Below are 19,002 nucleotides of genomic sequence, written 5' to 3'. Positions count from 1 at the left end.
CGTTTTGTTGATAACTCGAAACCTCCAGGAGAGCCCTCTAAACTGCAACGTCCATTATTATGTTTGCATTAAGAATAACTTAGGCACTACAGGAGGAACAATGAGAATCGTGCACTCGATAGACAAAAATCAAAACCTGTAGTCCCAAGTAATGCCAAATGCGAGAGTGCCTCAATGAAAGGAACGCGAAAGAAAATAAGAAGTGTGAAGATGGTACGGTATGCGCCACTTATTAGCTTAGCACAGGAAGGAATGACAACAGTACTTACATGAGCATGAGAGTGCATACAAACATTAGGACCAATCCAAATTTCACAACGGCCATGGTAACGTCGGATGTATCGAGTACCTGATCACTCGTGAAGACGACAATTTCGCGGTAAAATATCGCTGTATTTATACACAGTCGGTGACGTAGGTATTACGAAGCGTCGCAAGCATCTCCTCACTCTCTCCAAGTACCTGGTAAAGAAAGGTGTTTTTGCATTTCTGTGGCCAATAGGAACGTGCATGTTCGCAAAACATCAAAAATAATGTATTCTTACCCTCACGATCCAGGGCGTTGCTCGCTGACATTCGCGAGTGCACAAGCTTTGCACATTACGAAAGAGCGTGAAAAAAAAAAGCACATTTTAGAGCGAAGCTGTATATGGCTAAGGTTAAATACATTCTCAGTGTCTGTCGTCAGCAACGGAAAGGTGAGCGGGTTGATTGAATGAAACTTTTATTAGAAGTGATAGCCCGTGGCCTAAGATGGGGGTAAGGGATCAGGCAATAGGAAGGATGCCTGCCTGTTTCGCAAAGGACAGCAAATCATTCATTCTTCTGGTGGCATTTGTGTGCGCTGCCACCCAGTCTTCGTACGATGACACCTTTAGAGGTCGGGTATGCGTCAGCAATGAACAGGCGAGCGTGGGCCTATCCTGGAAATAGTTAAATACCGGGCCGACCCGCGGAGGAGGTGAAGCAGGGTTGACGCTCTCCGTGCATAAATAATAATAATTATTATTATTATTATTATTATTATTATTATTATTATTATTATTATTATTATTATTATTATTATTATTATTATTATTATTATTATTATTATTATTATTATTATTTATTTGTACACGTTCAAAAGCAAAACAAGGAAACGGGCCTCTCAAAGTCCCTGAGGACTTGTGCGACTAGGCCCGGAAGAGTCGGTACAGCGATGTGGTTACATATTTACATAACACATTTTTTACCAACTTTCACAAGAATAGTTGGTGGTATGACGTGTCAACAGACAATGACAAAGCGAACGAAGTCATAGCCATAAATAATTAAAGTAAAAATCAGAACTAGAATTAACCGTTTCATCAATGACATCTTCAACTGTTTTTTTTTCGAAGTTGCAAAAAAGAATCCATCAGCCAAATAATTAAATATTTTTGGGATCTATACACTTCTCGCTTTTCCATACTTACTGGCAGAAGAGGGTACTTTAAAACATTTTTTTGTTTCTTAACAATCGAAATGCAACGTATAGCTCTTCGAATCCATCGCTGCAACAACAATAATCGAAGTAATAGTAAAGAATAATAAACAAAATAAATAAATCAAGATGCATTGTTTGAGGTCGATGAGTATTAACACCGCATGGACTCACGAGCAGGAGGCATTGCCCCATACGCAAAGGACAAAATGTATGTACAGCCGTACACACCCTTAACTCGCGTGATTACAATACCACCGACTGTGGGGCTGTATTTGTTGTACAAATAAAAGATGGAATTGTGATATCCACTGTGTACATATCTTCAGACACGCCCATGTGTGATATGGAGAAGTTTATGACCACGTAATTTGCATGGGTTAGCCGTGATGACAATACCCCTGTGATCATCGCTGATGACTTCAATGCGGACATTTCAAAACAAGACAAGGAACGGTTGACTCAGTTTGTGCTATAAGAGTTTGGTTTGAAGTGCCACACCAATCGAAGTCAATCAACTACTCTACAACGATCTTGTGTAGATATAACTTTGGCCAAAACCTGTGTGAGGTCGTAACAGAACCAATCCACGTAATCCCAATAATCACAAAGTTATTGCCACTACCATTACCAAATGATGAGAGTGAATACATGTACCCTTGTGTAACATGTACTACGCGGTGTCGTGAAGGTTCAATGGCCATCCATCATCCCAGAGTGGTATGGCTCCTTATTCTTTTATTTTGTTTTCTTGCCGAAGGACTATTTATTCAGAGCAGCTGCATTAAGTTATTGTGGAAGTTGCTCCAGTTTCCAAGAAATAAGAGAGAAAATATTTCAATGCGTCTACTTTGTTATCCTTATCTGAATGTGCGTGCGCAAAAAAAAATTTATTTCGTAGAAACGGCAACCGCTAGCGCTCGCTTAGAGAAGACAGCAGACTTCTGTGAACTTGTATATTCACAAACGGGTTTGCAGCGAAGCTGTTTCTTTGGAGGAGTTGAAATTTGGCAATTTCGGGTTGCCGTAATTAAATTACATACTTTAAATCATTGCACAGTTAACGACTAAAACTTTTTTTTTTCATGTAACCTAGGAGCATCTCTAGTAAACTGCTTTCTAAGTACCTAGGTAAAAAGTGACGACATCTGTGAAATCTCTAGCACCAACGAGAGTAGCGATGCGAGACAAGAAACTAATTAAACAATGGAGTCGTTCCATCCACTTTCCGGGGTATTTATGTGTTAGTACTAGAACTAACTCTGGGAGTGTTAGCCAGCGCCACAACTCGCAAGCCTTGGCGGCGGATGTGGAACATGCTTTCTGCAGCAGGCGTCACGAACACGTGATGTTTTTGCGTGAAGGCAACTGGTCACAAAACCTACACGTGCTACCTGAACACATTAATGTAGCCGGATTCGAGACCCTCGTTATGTAGAGGGGCCAGATTTTTATTACTCATTTCATAAGAAGCCAACAAACAAAGACACGAAGGACAACACAGGGGAAATTACTTGTGCTTACCGATTGAAATAAAGAAATTATAAATTCATGGAATTCAAAGTGAATGAAGAAACAATTTGCCCCAGGTGTGGAATGATCCCATATCCTTGATATATGATATTATGATAAAAAGAAGTATAACCGCGTTCTTAAAAGTCTTTATTTTGTGATAGCCGGCGGTTGTTATTGAGGTGGTCCCGTCCGCGAAATACTATATTTATTTATTTATTTATTTATTTATTTATTTACCCACAGCGCCACAGTGCCATTACATACACCATAGAAGTTGCATAGACCATAGATCATTACATAGACTATAGAATTGACATAGGAGGCTACGTGTCTATAGCCTCCTATATAACTCCTATGCCTGCCGGATCATCGGCAAACAAATGGGAAGCGGCCGTCGTTTGAACTATGGGGGCGGGGCCACTTACGTAGGGCTGTCTCGAGCGCACTTTTTACATTTTGGTGCTCGCTACTGACAAAAAAATATGTGCATCGATAAAAGAGCATCAGCACACTCCTGCTTGTCGAATTATCAGCGAAGCAATAAAGAGCGGCCGCTCTTGGAACTTCTGCAGGGGGGGGGGGGGGGGTGGCGCAGGGGGAGGCGCCACATACGTTGGTGTCTCCGGCGCACTATTTGAACCACCCGCAAGCGCCGCTCAAAACCCTGATGCGATGGGTGCAAACAAGTTTTGTTGTCTTCTGCCGCTCCTCGGTGGCAACGCCGTGCCGTGGTCGCCTATCGCCTGGTGGGGGTTGCCGCTACCATCAATGCGCTTATTTTCATCCCACGTAAGTGGCGGCTCCATAGACGACGTCCGTTTCGCGGTCATCTAGCGGGCACAGAAGTCATATAGGAGGCTACGTATAGGCTTAGAAGCCCCATCGGCAAAGGCCAACGACAGTGCAACGACACTGTGCGCCGGTAGTGACGTCATCCCGAAAATAAGCCGTCGGCAGGCTTGCCGATGCTCTAGGTGCCGTTATGGGAGGGAAGGATGTGTGAAGAAAGTTTTTCGAGCGCGGAAAGGTTCATGACACGATCGATCATGTTCGCTCCGCGTAGAGCAATAATTTCTACCAGGACATATAAGAAACGACATTTAGGATGGGAACCGAAAGAACCGCGCTGCTCGAGTTTTTTTTTTTTTTTTTTTTTAGTAGCGCACAACCACACAAAGATAAGATATCAAAAATAACAGTACAGAAGCCAGATGGTGTTTAAGATGTCTTGCTTGACTTGTCAGCGAACGAACACATCGACGTCAAAGCGAGATATATCGCGGAGTTATCGCGTTAGTTCTGTGGTTGTACAATTTCCATAAACAGGTATTTGTGGTCGAATCGGTTGAGAGCTCGAGAACTTGCAGCTGCCTTGAATGCGATTACATGCACGTGACTTGCAGTTACCGGCGAGCTGTGATTGACCTTTACTGTGTGTGTTCTGCTTTATCCTTTGACATTTCTCATCTTGCCCTCTGTTTTTCCTCTTTTTGTCATTTCTTCCTGTCTTCCATTTCTATGTAGAGTTCGGAGTAATATAAATCGTTCTACGCCCGTTCACTGGTTTACTTTTTTTTATTAGAATCGTCACTTTGATGAATATATGCTCAAAACACCCGCACAATATTGGCGGGAGAGATGCCCAAGGCAGAATACACGGAGGCCAGGTACACCAATCTAATCCGACCTACTGCGTTTCCAGCACCGATATGTAGGCGTTCATATACGTTGCAGGAACATTCTGGATGCTGAATTAGGACATGGTTACAGATGCGCACAAACCTTAACAAATAAGCAACCCATTCGTACGTTTTAGGAAGTAAAAATAGAAAATATAGTATTTGAAGAGCCGCCCTGAAGAAACCAAAACCAAATAGTGAGTTTTGTGTTTCGGCCATCTGGCGGAAGACTGCGGAACTCAGTCCTACGCGGCGTTAAAAAGGAATGCTAGCATGGCATAGATGCTAGTGGTTAAACGTCTCGGCCACGGCTTCCGAATTTTCTGCAAGTGATACGCTTGGGTTTTTATTGATACAACGTGAACTTGCACAACTTTGTGCCAGAAATCGCTTTTGTGTGTAGAGAGTCAAGATGGGCATTAATCGAAAGCTGAGTCTCCGGACTAGATACGCAGCAGTGGCTTTTGCGATAGACGCCACAGTTTTGTCACAGCTACCGTTTATGTCTCGAAAAGCGAGTGCAATTTTTCGTCGTTTCCACAGGCTTCCATTGCTGAATCTTTAACCACTCTGTCAACAGAATTCTTGCTTACCACACAGTGATCACTGCATTTGGCTCGTGTGGATTGTCTTCCAGAACATGTCTGTCCCCTGCCTTTTTCAATAATCGACCTGCAGCTTTTCTTATTCGCGAAAAACCCGCTCCTTCTGTTCAAAACGCGCTAGCTTCGTGCCGGGGCCGCTTGGGGCGCTAGTTGGTACCTGTCCAGTAAAGCTGGATATGATTCTACCATGGGGGCATCTCTCAGGCCAATATTGTGCGAATGTTTTGAGCATATATTCATCAAAATGGCGTTTCTAATAAAAAGAAGTAAAGCAACGAAAGGGCGTACAACGCTTTTTATTACTCCCAACTTTACATAAAAATGGAAGACATGAAGAAAGGAAGAAAAGAGGAAAGACAGAGGGCAAGATGACAAATGTCAAAGGATAAAGCAGAAAACACACAATAAAGGTCAATCACAGCTGGCCCGTCGCTGCAAGTCACGTACATGTAATCGTATTCAAGGCAGCTGCAAGTTCTGGAGCTCTCGCCGAGTCGACCGCAAACACTTGTTTATGCAAAGTGTACAAGCGCAGAAATAGCGCGATAACTCCGCCATATACCTCGCTTTGACGTCGATTTGTTCGTTCGCTGACAAGTCAAGCAAGACATCTGAAACACCATCTGGCTTCTGTACTGTTATTTTTGATATCTTATCTTTGTGTGGTTGTGTGCTACCAAAAAAAAAAAAAAACTCGAGCTGCGCGGTTCTTTCGGTTCCCATCCTAAATGTCGTTTCTTATATGTCATGGTATAAATTATTCCTCAAAGCGGAGCGAACCCGAATGATATTGGCACGAACCTTTCGGCGCTCGAAAAACATTCACACATCCTTCCCTCCCACAACGGCACGTTCAGCGTCGGCAAGCCGGCCGACGGCTTGATGATGATGATGATGATAGCAACTTTATTGTACCGCCGGATAAGGAGGCCCCCACTCCCCGTCCCCGGCACACAGGCCTTGGGGACGGGGGCCGGAACCTCCGCGATTAGAAGCAAGCAAAGAGGTCTTGACTCTTCGCGGCTTCTTCCGCCAGGCGGATGGCCGACGGCTTATTTTCGGGATGACGTCACTACCGGCGCACATCATCTTTGAATGTTCGTTGGCCTTCGCCGATGGCGCTTCTAAGCCTATACGTAGCCTCCTATATGACTTCTGTGCCCGCTAGATGACCGCGAAATGGCCGTTGTCTAAGGAGCCGCCACTTACGTACGGGGAAAGTCAGCGCATTGCTAGTAGCAACTACCCCCACCAGGCGATAGGCGACCATGGCACGGCGTTGCCACCGAGTAGCGCCAGAAGACAACAAAATGTTTTTTGCACTCATCACATAAAAGTTTCGAGTGGCGGTTGCGGGTGGTTCAAATAGTGCGCCGGAGACACCAACGTAAGTTTCATCCACTTTCAATTCCATCAATTTATAATTTCTTTATTTCAATGGGTAAGTACAAGTAATTTCCCCTGTGTTGTACTTGGTGTCTTTGTTTGTTGGCTTCTTATGATATAATTAATAAAAAACAGGCCCCTCGGTTAACCCCCTTTCTTCTCGTTCATTACATAACGAGGGTATCGAATCTGGCATCATTGATGCCTTCAGGTAGCACGTGTGGGTATATTGACCAGTTGCCTTCACCCAAAAGGATCACGTACTCGTGACGCCTGCGGCAGAAAGTATGTTCCACATCCGCCGCCAAGGCTTGTGAGTTGTGGTGCTGGCTAACAGTCCCAGGGTTAGTTCTAGTAGTAACACATAAATACCCGGGAAAGTGGATGGGAAGACGGCGCCGCGGTAGCTCAATTGGTAGAGCATCGCACGCGTAATGCGAAGGACTTGGGACCGTTCCCCACCTGCAGCAAGTAGTTTTCTTTATCCAGTTTCAAATCCATTAATATATAATTTGTTTATTTCAATTAGTAAGTACAAGTAATTTCTCCTGTTCTGTCCTTGGTGTCTTTGTTTGTTGGCTTCTTATGATATGATTAGTAAACATCGGGCCCCTCGGTTAACGTCGTTTCATCTCGTTCAAATAAAAACGAAGGGGTTTTGGTGATCGCTTGATATAACTGGCTCCACGTGGCGAAGCCGGGGCACAGGAAAGCTGTTTGTCAAAACAACGGCGGCTAGACACTTGTCTTGTATCACTGACCTGCCGAAGTTCCTTAGTGGCTATAATGTTGGGCCGCTCAGCACGAGGTCGCGGGTTCGAATCCCGGCCACGGCGGCCGCATTTCGATGGAGCCGAAATGCGCAAACACCCGTGTACTCAGATTTAGGTTCACGTTAAAGGACCCCCGGATTGTCCAAATTTCAGGAGTCCCCCACTAAGGCGTGCCTCATAATCAGGTCGTGGTTGTGGCACGTAAAACCCCGTTATTTAATTAATTTCTTATCTCGTATCGCTACTCTCGTTGGCGCTACAGATTTCTCAGATGTCGTTGCTTTTTACCTCGGTACTTGGAAAGCAGTTTACTAGAGAGGCTCTTATGTTATACGAAAGACAAAGCTCTAGACGTTAACTGTGCAATCATTTAAAGTATGTGGTTTAATTACGGGAACCCGAAATTTCCAAATTTCAACTCCCCCAAACAAACAGCTTCGCTGCTAATCCGGTGGTGAATATACAAGTTCACAGAAGTCTGCTGTCTTCTCTAAGCCAGCGCTAGCGGTTGCCGTTTCTACGAAATAATTTTTTTTTTTTTGCGCACGCACATTTAGATAAGGATAACAAAGTAGACGCATTGAAATATTTTCTCTCTTATTTCTTGGAAACTGGAGCAACTTCCACATTAACTTAATGCAGCTGCTCTGAATAAATAGTCCTTCGGCAAGAAAACAAAATAAAAGAATAAGGAGCCATACCACTCTGGGATGATGGATGGCCCTTGAACCTCCAGGACACCGCGTAGTACATGTTACACAAGGGTACATGTACTCACTCTCATCATTTGGTAATGGTAGTGGCAATAGCTTTGTGATTATTGTGATTACATGGATTGGTTCGGTTACAACCTTAGACAGGTTTTTGGTCAAAGTTACATCTACACAAGATCGTTGTAGAGTAATTGAGTGGCTTGGATTCGTCTGGCACTTCAAACCAAACTGTTATAGCACAAACTGAGTGAACGGTTCCTTGTATTATTTTGAAATGTCCGCACTGAAGTCATCAGCGATAATCACAGGGGTAGTGTCATCACGGCTAAACAATGCAAATTACGTGGTCATAAACTTCTACATATCACACATGGGCGTGCCTGAAGATATGTACACAGTGGATATCACAATTCCATCTTTTATTTGTACAACAAATACAGCCCCACAGTCTGTGGCATTGCTATCTTGCGGATTAAGGGTTTGTACGGTTGTACATACATTTGGTCCTTTGCGTATGCGGCAATGCCTCCTGCTCGTGAGTCCATGTGGTGTTCATACTCATCGCCTTCAAACAACGCATCTGGATTTATTTGTTTCCTTTATTATTCTTTACTATTACTATTATTATTCTTAGTGCAGCGATGAATTGAAAGAGGAATACGTTGCATTTCGATTGTTAAGAAACAAAAAACGTTTTAAAGTACCCTATTCTGCTAGTAAGTATGAAGAAGCGAGGAGTGTATAGATTCCCAAAATTTTGAATGATTTGGCTAATGGATTGTTTTTTGAAACTTCAAAAAAAAAAACAGTTCAAGATGTTATTGATGAAATGGCGAATTCTAGTTCTGATTCTTAAGTACTTTATGGTTTTGTCTTCGTTTGCTTTGTCATTGTCTGTTAACAGCTCATACTATCAACCATTCCTGTGAAAGTTGGTAAAAGAAATGTGTTATTGTGTAAATATGTAACCACATCGCTGCGCCGACTCTGCCGGGCCTAATCGCACAAGTCCTCAGGGTTTGAGAGGCCCGTTTCCTTGTTTCGCTTTTGAACGTTTATAAATAAATAAATTATTATTATTATTATTATTATTATTATTATTATTATTATTATTATTATTATTATTATTATTATTATTATTATTATTATTATTATTATTATTATTATTATTATTCGCACTATTTCCGGGATCGGCCTTCGGTAACCTTTCTATTGCTGACGCACAGACCAGGAAAATGCATTTAACCTTAGCCAGATACAGCTTCGGTTGAGTATACTATGCTTTTTTTTTACGCTCTTTCGTAGTACGCAGAGCTCGTGCACTCTCAAATGTCAGCGAGCATAACCTGGATTGTGAGGGTAGAATACATTAGTCTTGATGTTTTGCAAATATACGTGTTCCTATTGGCCACAGAAATGGAAAAACATATTTGTTTAGCCACGTCATTGAAAAAAAGAGTGAAGAAATGCATTCGACACGTCATAATACCTACGTCGCCGGCTGTGTATAAATACAGCGATATTTTACCGCAAACTTGTGGTGTGCACGAGTGATACATCCTACGTTGCAATGGCTGGTGCGAAATTTGCATTCGTCCTAATCTTTGTATGCACTCTCATGCTGATGTAAGTACTGTTCTCATTCCTTCCTGTGCTAAGCTTATAAGTAAGTGGCGCATACCGTTATCATCCGCACACTTCTTATTTTCTTTCGGGCTCCTTTCGTTGAGGCATTCTCGCATTAGGCATTTCTTGGGGCTACAGGTATTGATCTTCGTCTATCGAGTGTACGATTTTCATTGTTCCTCCTCTAGTACGTAAGTTATTCTTATTGCAAACATAATTGTGGACGTTTCAGTATAGAGGGCTCTCCTGGAGGTTTCGAGTCATCAACAGAACGTTTGTAGCCACTGTGCGGGCGTCTTTCTATGGAACCGGTGGGTTGCAGCGCTTTCATCCATGGCTTGTGAAGCAAACAAGATTCCAAAAGGAAATTCAGGGCAGATGACGCAATCACCGTATTTCGCAATACTTTTTGCTAGGGAGCATAGTGATGTCTCTGCGTCTGAATTTTACGGCCACAGCAGCAGAATCTAAGATGCCGCAATTTTCTTAGGAACTTCTTTGCGATCTGCACGAAGTCTTCCCCGTTGACTGCAGAATTGCCTAACGGGGCTTCTGAAATTGGTACGCAAAGGCCACTCCTCTTCGAGCATATAATGGGTACAAATCTTGGGATCAGATAGATATTTATATGTATGGAAAAAAAAAAGGACGGGAAAGTATAAAATAATTCCTTCACTGTATACCAAGCAAATGCACCGAAAGTACTTGTATGGTGTCGGCTACTTTTCGACAGCTTCTCCGTCATTTGTCCGCGTGGACAACTTAAGTGACGTTTATTTCGCTGAAACGTACCTCATTGTATAAGAATAATAAAATTTCCCAGTGGTTCCGCAACTGTTGTTGCCCTGTTCAGTGGTAGCCAAGCGCGAACCTCTCAGCTTCTATCTCCTCAAAACGCACTTGGCTACGTTAACGCCTCGAATCAAGAAACTCACCGATGTTAATTACCTTTATTATAGACAAGAAAGTGACTGCATGCTTCAGTGCACGTAATCTACTCAGAGTGAAAGAAAAGTCGCGTGCAGCCTTCTTCGCCAGCCGATTCTTGTTTTCCTGTACCGCAGTGCGGCAGTGGCCGCCGCCGGTTGGTTGGCCGGTTGTCATCCCGCAGCAAATGCTATCCCATAATTCCTCATGCGATGCGCTTCTGTTTACATGCGCCGCTGAAATGTGTATTCTCCATCCGAAGCTACCCCAGTGCGGTACGCCTTCCTAGCGAACTACCTCGTTTACATGCGATGCTATACGATTGAAAGTGGAACGATATACGCTCCTGACGCAGTTAGTAACGCATGACGTTGGCGCGAAACAAAACGCTTATAAGCGCTACCGCTTTCCCTGGGCTAAGGTGGATGAGGAAGATTGAGCGATAAATCACCCATGTTTTCGAAATAGTTGACAATACGAGAGCTCGTATGCCTACAGCGGTTTGTTTTCGACTGGCGTACCGTGATTTGGATTGACTTGTGTGATGGGCATGGCCAAAGGCTACGAGCACGGCAGTCGGGACTGCACGCTAAAGCGGAGATCTATCCGATTATGAGTGCATGCCGTATAGCTGCGCACTTCTCGTTGTGCTCCTTTACACGCCGTACCCGTGGGCGCCGCCATGTTTCATCACGTGGTCATGCTTCCGGTGCTTGCCTGAGCCTGCCTCCGTGGCCTGTGCGCGCGACGCCGGCATGGCGCATCAGCTACAATGACTAGGAGAACCACACGAAGCTTCCGCAAGTTTCAGAGAACATATCCATCCTTACGAGTTGAGTACGGCTTTTCCAAATGCCAGCACGGCCACGTTCTCGAATCCAGCGAGCACGCTGGATTTGAGAGCGAGCTATTTGCTCACAAGGGCTCTCTATGTAGTGGGAAATCATCGAAAGCAGTTAGAATAGATTGGCAGGCTCTTTGTTTTTTTATTTACTTGTATTTCGGACACCTAGGTTAAAATATCGCTCTGTATTTTCTACTGACCTAGCTTAAATTGTCTCTTTCGAAGTCCTTCTTCCGTTAAAGAAGAAATTAGTTGCGATGGCGCCAGCATATTTTAATATTTCGAGCCGAAGAACTCACGCGCATGTGAAAGTCAAAGACTTTACAGTGGCCGTGCACACTTATCGTACCGTAAAGGCCAAGCTTTTGTCTTTTGACTGTGTTCTGCTCCGCAAGCCCCGGCTAATATTGACACGTGTACTTATCTTTATCGGGCGACCACGTTTCGCCGCTTAACAAATGTAATCGCACAGCGAGGGACGCGCCTGCATGTATCCGACGTTTCTGGAAAGTTATCGATGCTTCTACCCGGCTGTATGTTGTCGCCGAACCTTGTGTTATCTGATTCCATCGCGTAACGCGAATGGTGTAGAACATTGTGGAAGGCACGCGGGTCCGAACGATTAGTCTGGAACATTCGACGGACTATCTCACCCGTTTTGCGGAAACTAAAGCTCTACCAAAAGGCAGCGCAGCCGAAGTGGCGAAATTTTTCGTGGAGAACATCCTGCTGCGACATGGTGCCCCAGAAGTCCTCATCACCGACAGAGGAACAGCTTTTACAGCAGAGCTCACCCAAGCCATTCTGCAGTACAGCCAGACAAGCCACAGGAGGACAACTGCCTACCATCCGCAGACGAATGGTCTCACGGAGCGCTGAACAAGACCCTCGCCGACATGCTAGCAATGTACGTCGACGTCGAACACAAGACGTGGGACGCTGTCCTGCCGTACGTAACCTTTGCGTACAACACGGCGGTGCAAGAAACAACACAGATCACGCCGTTTAAGCTGGTTTACGGCAGGAACCCGACGACGACGCTCGACGCCATGCTGCCGCACGTAACTGACGAAGAGAATGTTGACGTCGCTAGCTATCTCCAGCGCGCCGAAGAAGCCCGACAGCTCGCCCGCCTGCGAATCAAGAGCCAGCAGAGGACCGACAGCCGACACTACAACCTCCGACGACGCTTCATCGAGTACCAATCTGGCGACCGTGTTTGGGTCTGGACCCCGATACGCCGACGAGGACTCAGTGAGAAACTACTCCGACGCTATTTCGGACCCTACAAGGTCATCCGACGTATTGGCGCTCTGGACTATGAGGTCGTGCCAGACGGCATTTCGCATTCACAGCGGCGCCGCGCACGATCTGAAGTGGTCCACGTGGTGCGCCTTAAACCCTTTTACGGACGCTGACAAACTTCGCCATTTTTGTTCTTTTCTTTGCTACGAGTGCTTTTGTTTATTACCTTCGTTTGTTTGCAGCATCGGGTCGATGCTTTTTAAGAGGGGGGTATTGACACGTGTACTTATCTTTATCGGGTGACCACGTATCGCCGCTTAACAAATGTAATCGCACAGCGAGGGACGCGCCTGCATGTATCCGACGTTTCTGGAAAGTTATCGATGCTTCTACCCGGCTGTCTGTTGTCGCCGAACCTTGCGTTATCTGATTCCATCGCGTAACGCGAATGGTGCAGAACATTGTGGAACGCACGCGGGTCCGAACGATTAGTCTGGAATATTCGACAACTGCTCTATAAAAGCCGACGCGCTTGACCCGCTGATCAGATTTCCGACGATCGCCGACCGTGTTGGCCGCTATCGTTGTGCTATAAGTGTAGCCTGTTTTGTGGGCACAGGTTCGCCCAATCAAAGCTAGTTTTGTATTCCACCGTACTGCTTCTTTCTTCCCCGTCACTACCACGTGACAATATAGCTGCAACAGGTATCTGCACCATCCGCAGCCTAAAAATAATCAAACTAGTTAATTGCCAGTTTGTCATTGTCATATTGTCATGCTTACATTGAGCCAGAAATAAATAAATAAATAAATCGTGAGCACCCTACTGAGGAACCGCTTTAGTTTCTAAAATTCCGAACCTCGACGACAGGCAAAGCAAGACTCGCGGTGCTATGACTATATGCACAAATGAAGAGGATGACATTCAAATATCGCTCTCATACAATCTATTTGTCTAGCACATCGACAGCACCAGTGTTCCGCAGTTTCGTTTACTTACTCGTTCTTTATGATTATCTGCCACCCTTGAATGCGTTATCTTTTTTCTTTCTCTCGACTGTCATCTTTCGTACTCGTCTTCCGTCTGACTATGATGTCATTTCTTTAGGTCGCCATAAATATATAGTAAGAATAATTATAATAATCTAATTCTCAGGAACTACGTTCGGCAGGTTTTGTAATAGGTAGGCATTATAACACCTTGCCTAATTCTTTCCACGTGTAAATCTCGACTATAGAAGAAGAAAAAAAAGCTCCCCTAATTCTCGTTAAATAAAACACTTCATTGAAACAGTTGGCAAGCGTGACTCGCTTGGATAAAACAAAATCTTCACCAAATTTTCTATGGCTATCACTGTACCGGTGCTCGTCTTCCTTGTTCACTATAAAATCCCATTGTCAAATATGTGTAAGTCCGCGAAAAAGTGCGAAGCATCGAAGTTAATATTATGTCTTCTTGCTTCCACAGAAACATCTCTAGGAGTGCGGCGCTTGATGGCCCCGCGTTTCACTTATGCATCAACGGTCTTAACGGAACGGTAAGTGATCACATACATGTAACTGCAATTGTTTTTTGATGACAACGAATTCTTTGTGTGCCATCGACAGCAGTGCTCTAGAAGCGCTGTTGACATTTCATTTTAGTGCCAAATGTATGTCAATTTATACAGGTTTCCTTAAAATGTATTTATTATGTTCTTTACTTTAAGTATATCCTCTGGCAGTGCATGATGTGCGATGGACATTCTGTGAGACCAAGATATACTAAATGTACAGAGCGTGCATGCGCGTCAGAAAAATGCGCCATATATTATGGCCTTGCGGGATGCATGTGTATGGCTTGCCTAATCTTTAGTATATATTTTGCGCAAAATGGTGCATTGTATTGAGTTGCTGTCGGTGCAGCCGCACTTGATACACCCCACAAACTAATTTCTTGAATGAAACGCATAGGGTGAGCATATAAAACGTAAGCAAAAGAAAGTGTTCTCGTGTTTGCATTGCACTATCAAACAAAGTGTTTACAATGAGCCAACTTCAGGAAGATATTCCTTGGGAATTTCCATTTGTGCTCATTAGAACGAAAACATTGTTCCGCTCGGACGCACAGTAGAATAATTCTGATCACGTTTGCGGCATTTACAAGAGAACGTTAAGATGTACTGACTAGGAAAAAGTAATTTCACGATTGGGCCTCCGGATATTTTTAAATTACTAGAATGAGAAAACCTACCTATCAAGACCATCAGATTAAGCCAAACAAGCCATGCGATGGCCGTGTTACGTTTATGATGGTGCGAGCGCGTTCAAACGATTCTATGAGGGATCCTCCACGTATGACGTGCTCCCACAGACAACCGAGCTAGCACTTGCTTCATGCAATAGTCATGAGTATGGCGGGCGCGAATTATTCATTCGATCAAAACCATTTACCGCCTTCTGTTTGCCTGATTCAGTGCTCATCATTATACACACTCAATATGCATAGCCAAATTGCTGCAAAATATAACGGGAAAAAAAGGAAAATAATAGTTTGTGCACCTCTAGCTGGCCTGACAAGGTCTACATTCAAAGAACAGCTTACAACATTTGATGCGCATTTTTTTCCTCAACAACAACCTTCATTGATCGTGCCTGCTTTTCCGGTCTTTTACGTTGTACTACAGGATGTTACATCAGGCCAACCTCTCTGCATTTCCACAATAAATTATTTTCGATCACTCACTCTCCCCTGCTACTTCAAGGTTACGAACCACATGCACGCCATCATGACATAGCATTCCTGAAAGGAAGGTAGCGTGTGCTCAGTTTTCGGGAAATGAAACCAAGCAAGAGAGATGACTATTATTATTTGGGAAGAAGATACGCCCTAAAGGATGTGAACTTTATTAGAGTGTAGGATACCGCGACAAGAGCTACTTACACAATGAACGCCGGACACACGCAACAGTATAAGAGCAAAGCGTATAAATATCCAATAAAGCAACGCTGTGCCAGCGAGTTTCATGACAATCACGTTCTCAGCGCAAACAAAACGAGCAATCTGAGAGGGAAGGTGCGTTAAACGATATGAGGAGGAGGAGAGGCCAGGCAAGGAGGAATTTCGTGATCCGTAAGATTTTACTGTCGACTCTGCATGGTATCGAGGCACACACATATGGAGGTCCGCATGTCTAGCTGGAGAGGTTCATATCTGGAGAGAGGACGCCCAATCCGCCACGTAGCTAACGCTTAGGACACTCGTAGCCATCCTCTGAGGTTCAATGCGAAAGCATTATGTGCCCCACGCACTACAGCAAAGAGCAATAATTCGCTACGACGAAGTATTGTATATAAGGAAATAATTTCGGGTCCCACTTGAACTTACACTGAGGCTTTACTGTATCTACTTCCAGTATGCCACGCTGGTTGATTGAATAAGTAAACTGGACAGAGCTTTTCTTTCCCACAGTAAAGTAAACAGCCAAGCCAAAAATATATTATCAGAGACTAAAGGAATTAGCACCGTTTCACAAAAGTGCTAGAAGTGATAAATTATATTAAGAAAACCAGGTCACATATTGACACAGAATGTATCGTGTAATGAATAGTAAAATGTATTTATTATTTCCGAAACGCTTCCGTTTTAAAACAACACATTTGTGAGACGCGGACAGTTTAATGTTTCAGAAACCGACACAGAAATTGTCCTTTCGCTCTTCTTGTGAGGGCGGTACGAGGCAATACAAGCAATTCTATCAACCTTCCTTCTAATGACGTATTTTCTTACATCTTTCAGTATTGCGATCCAGAGGACGACGGCTACTGCGGTAGAGGGTGCGACTGTACCGACGACGGCCATCCTGGAAACTATACGTGCCAGTTTACCTAGAGGGCTCCAATGCCAATAAATTGAGACAATAAATATGGTTTCCTATATTGCTAAAAAGCAGGAGACTTCCGCGGCTTTCCAGTAACACAACCCAAATTCTAGCATAACTGTAGCAATTGTACTAGCGATTTTCTTCGAGTTCCGGAATTAAACCACCTATTTTAAACATGAACCAAATTTTGATATAGAACAGCGCACGTAAAAACTAGCGCGGATACAAAGAACGACACACACCACCAGAAGGTACTCGTGGCTCAAGAGAGAGAGAGAGAGGGCTCTTTATTGGAAAAACAGAGAATTTTGCCGGCGCGTATATAACTGCTGGCATGCTACTCTGTATAGGGATGGGGAATGGGATTAAAAGATTCCAGAAAAGAGTGCGAGAAAAAAAGGATAAAAGTAAATATGAAATGTCCGAGTGGACCTGATACTAATATTTACAGGTGACATGGCGGGTAAACTTAAGCTTTTGTATAGGAAGGATGCAATCTTTAAAGCTTTCCTATTTGACCAATTTCTGTCAGGTAATTGAACAATAAATCCAAAACCCGTCGCTGGTTTGAAGGGCCGGGCATTGGACCTAAGATGCTCGGTAACGTTAACGGTTCGTGGCAAATCATGTCCATTTGGTGCTCAAAAAATTGTCTCTCGTCGCGGTACGCGGGGCATTCTAGTAATATGTGCTCAATTGTCTCTAAGTTGCGACAGTTATCACAGTATGGGTTAGTGGTAAGTCCTATGCTGTACAGATAATTGTTCGTGTATGCCACATTCAGTCGAAGACGATGGTACAATGTCTCTAAGTGTCGAGGAAGTGGTCGTGGAATTTTCGGTCTCATTTCTGGGTCAATGTAACGTAGGAAGTTATCTTGGTGAAGCGGCAGATTCAAGATGCGGTCTCTTTCTTGATAGGCATATTTTTTTGCCATGTTTGAAGCATCGGCTTTTGTAAAATATGTTCTTTTGAACTTGCGGTAATGGAGTCCATTTCTGGCGGCTTCGTCCGCTCTTTCATTTCCCGAAATGCCGGCATGGCCAGGTATCCACTGGAACTTTATGCAATGCCCAGCAATCTTAGCCCTGTGGTGAAGATAAGCAATGTCAAATGCTGCTGGTTGATTATTGCAACGCTTGTGCCTGTTCCAGATACTTTGTAGGGCTCCTTTTGAGTCTGTGAAAATCACCCATGTCCTTGGCGGCTGCTGTCGAAGTACATACACAAGGGCCTCCTTAATGCCATATAGCTCCGCTGAAGTAGATGATGTCGCTCGCTCAAGACGAAACGAGAATCGTTGCCCTGTAGAGGGTACAAAAAGTCCGCATGATGAACGATGTGGAGTTGTAGAGCCATCTGTGAAAATGTGCGTTGCGGCTGCGTATTCTTTGTGCATATATTCTAAAGCTATCTGATAAGTCGCTGCCTGAGGCATTTTCTTTTTCGCACTGATTCCAGGTATATATGGCACGATTTCCAGTGGGGACAGTGTCCATGGTGAAATGTTGCGCGGCATAATTTGTGACGCCTGAGCAGGAATCGAAATAGATATGCTTCCGACGGCCTGCCCAAAGCTAGATGTAGCACGGGTTCTGGAAATATCCTTTAAAAAGTGAGTCTTCGTATGAATGACGTGGCGGAGGTGTATCCGAAGTGTCTCCTGCGAACATAGCACTTCCAGAGGCAGGCATCCAGCTTCTGCTACAGTCCCTGACCGGGACGACCCCTTCGGAAGGCCAAGACATACGCGAAGGCAGTTGTTTCGTGCTGCCTCGAGTTTTCTCTTGCTTGTGGGAGATATTTTGTGCAGGATCGGGAGGTAATATCGTAGTGTTCCGTCGACGTAGGCCTTATGGAGGAGCACCATTGATCTACAGTTGCTGCCCCACTGTGTTCCGGCTAAAAATCGGAATACGTGCGACGCCGAGGAAATCTTCTCACTCAGTTTTTTCACTTGGGGCGACCATGTGAGGTTCCTATCGATCGTCACTCCAAGAAACCTTTGCGTCTTGACGTATGGAAGGGCACGACCACCCAACACTAGTGGGTATTTGTCCATACACCTCCGCGTGAAAGCCATGGCAACGCTTTTGTCGGGGGACAATTTCAGACCCCTTGGATTTAGGTAGGCCGATATATTTGCTAGCGCTCTCTGGAGGCGTTGTTGGGTGGTACTGCGGGAACGCGCCGCACTCCAAATGCAGATGTCGTCCGCATACAGTGTGATTTTGACGCCAGGGGGCAGGTTTCTTTTCAGATGGATGAGGACTAAATTAAATAATACCGGGCTTAACACAGCTCCTTGTGGCACTCCCTTCTCGACGGCATAAAGCGCCGTGGGGCCATCCGGGGTACACATGA

Source organism: Dermacentor variabilis, chromosome 9, assembly GCF_050947875.1.
Source record: "Dermacentor variabilis isolate Ectoservices chromosome 9, ASM5094787v1, whole genome shotgun sequence".
Classification (NCBI taxonomy): domain Eukaryota; kingdom Metazoa; phylum Arthropoda; class Arachnida; order Ixodida; family Ixodidae; genus Dermacentor; species Dermacentor variabilis.
This window is presented reverse-complemented; position numbering follows the sequence as displayed.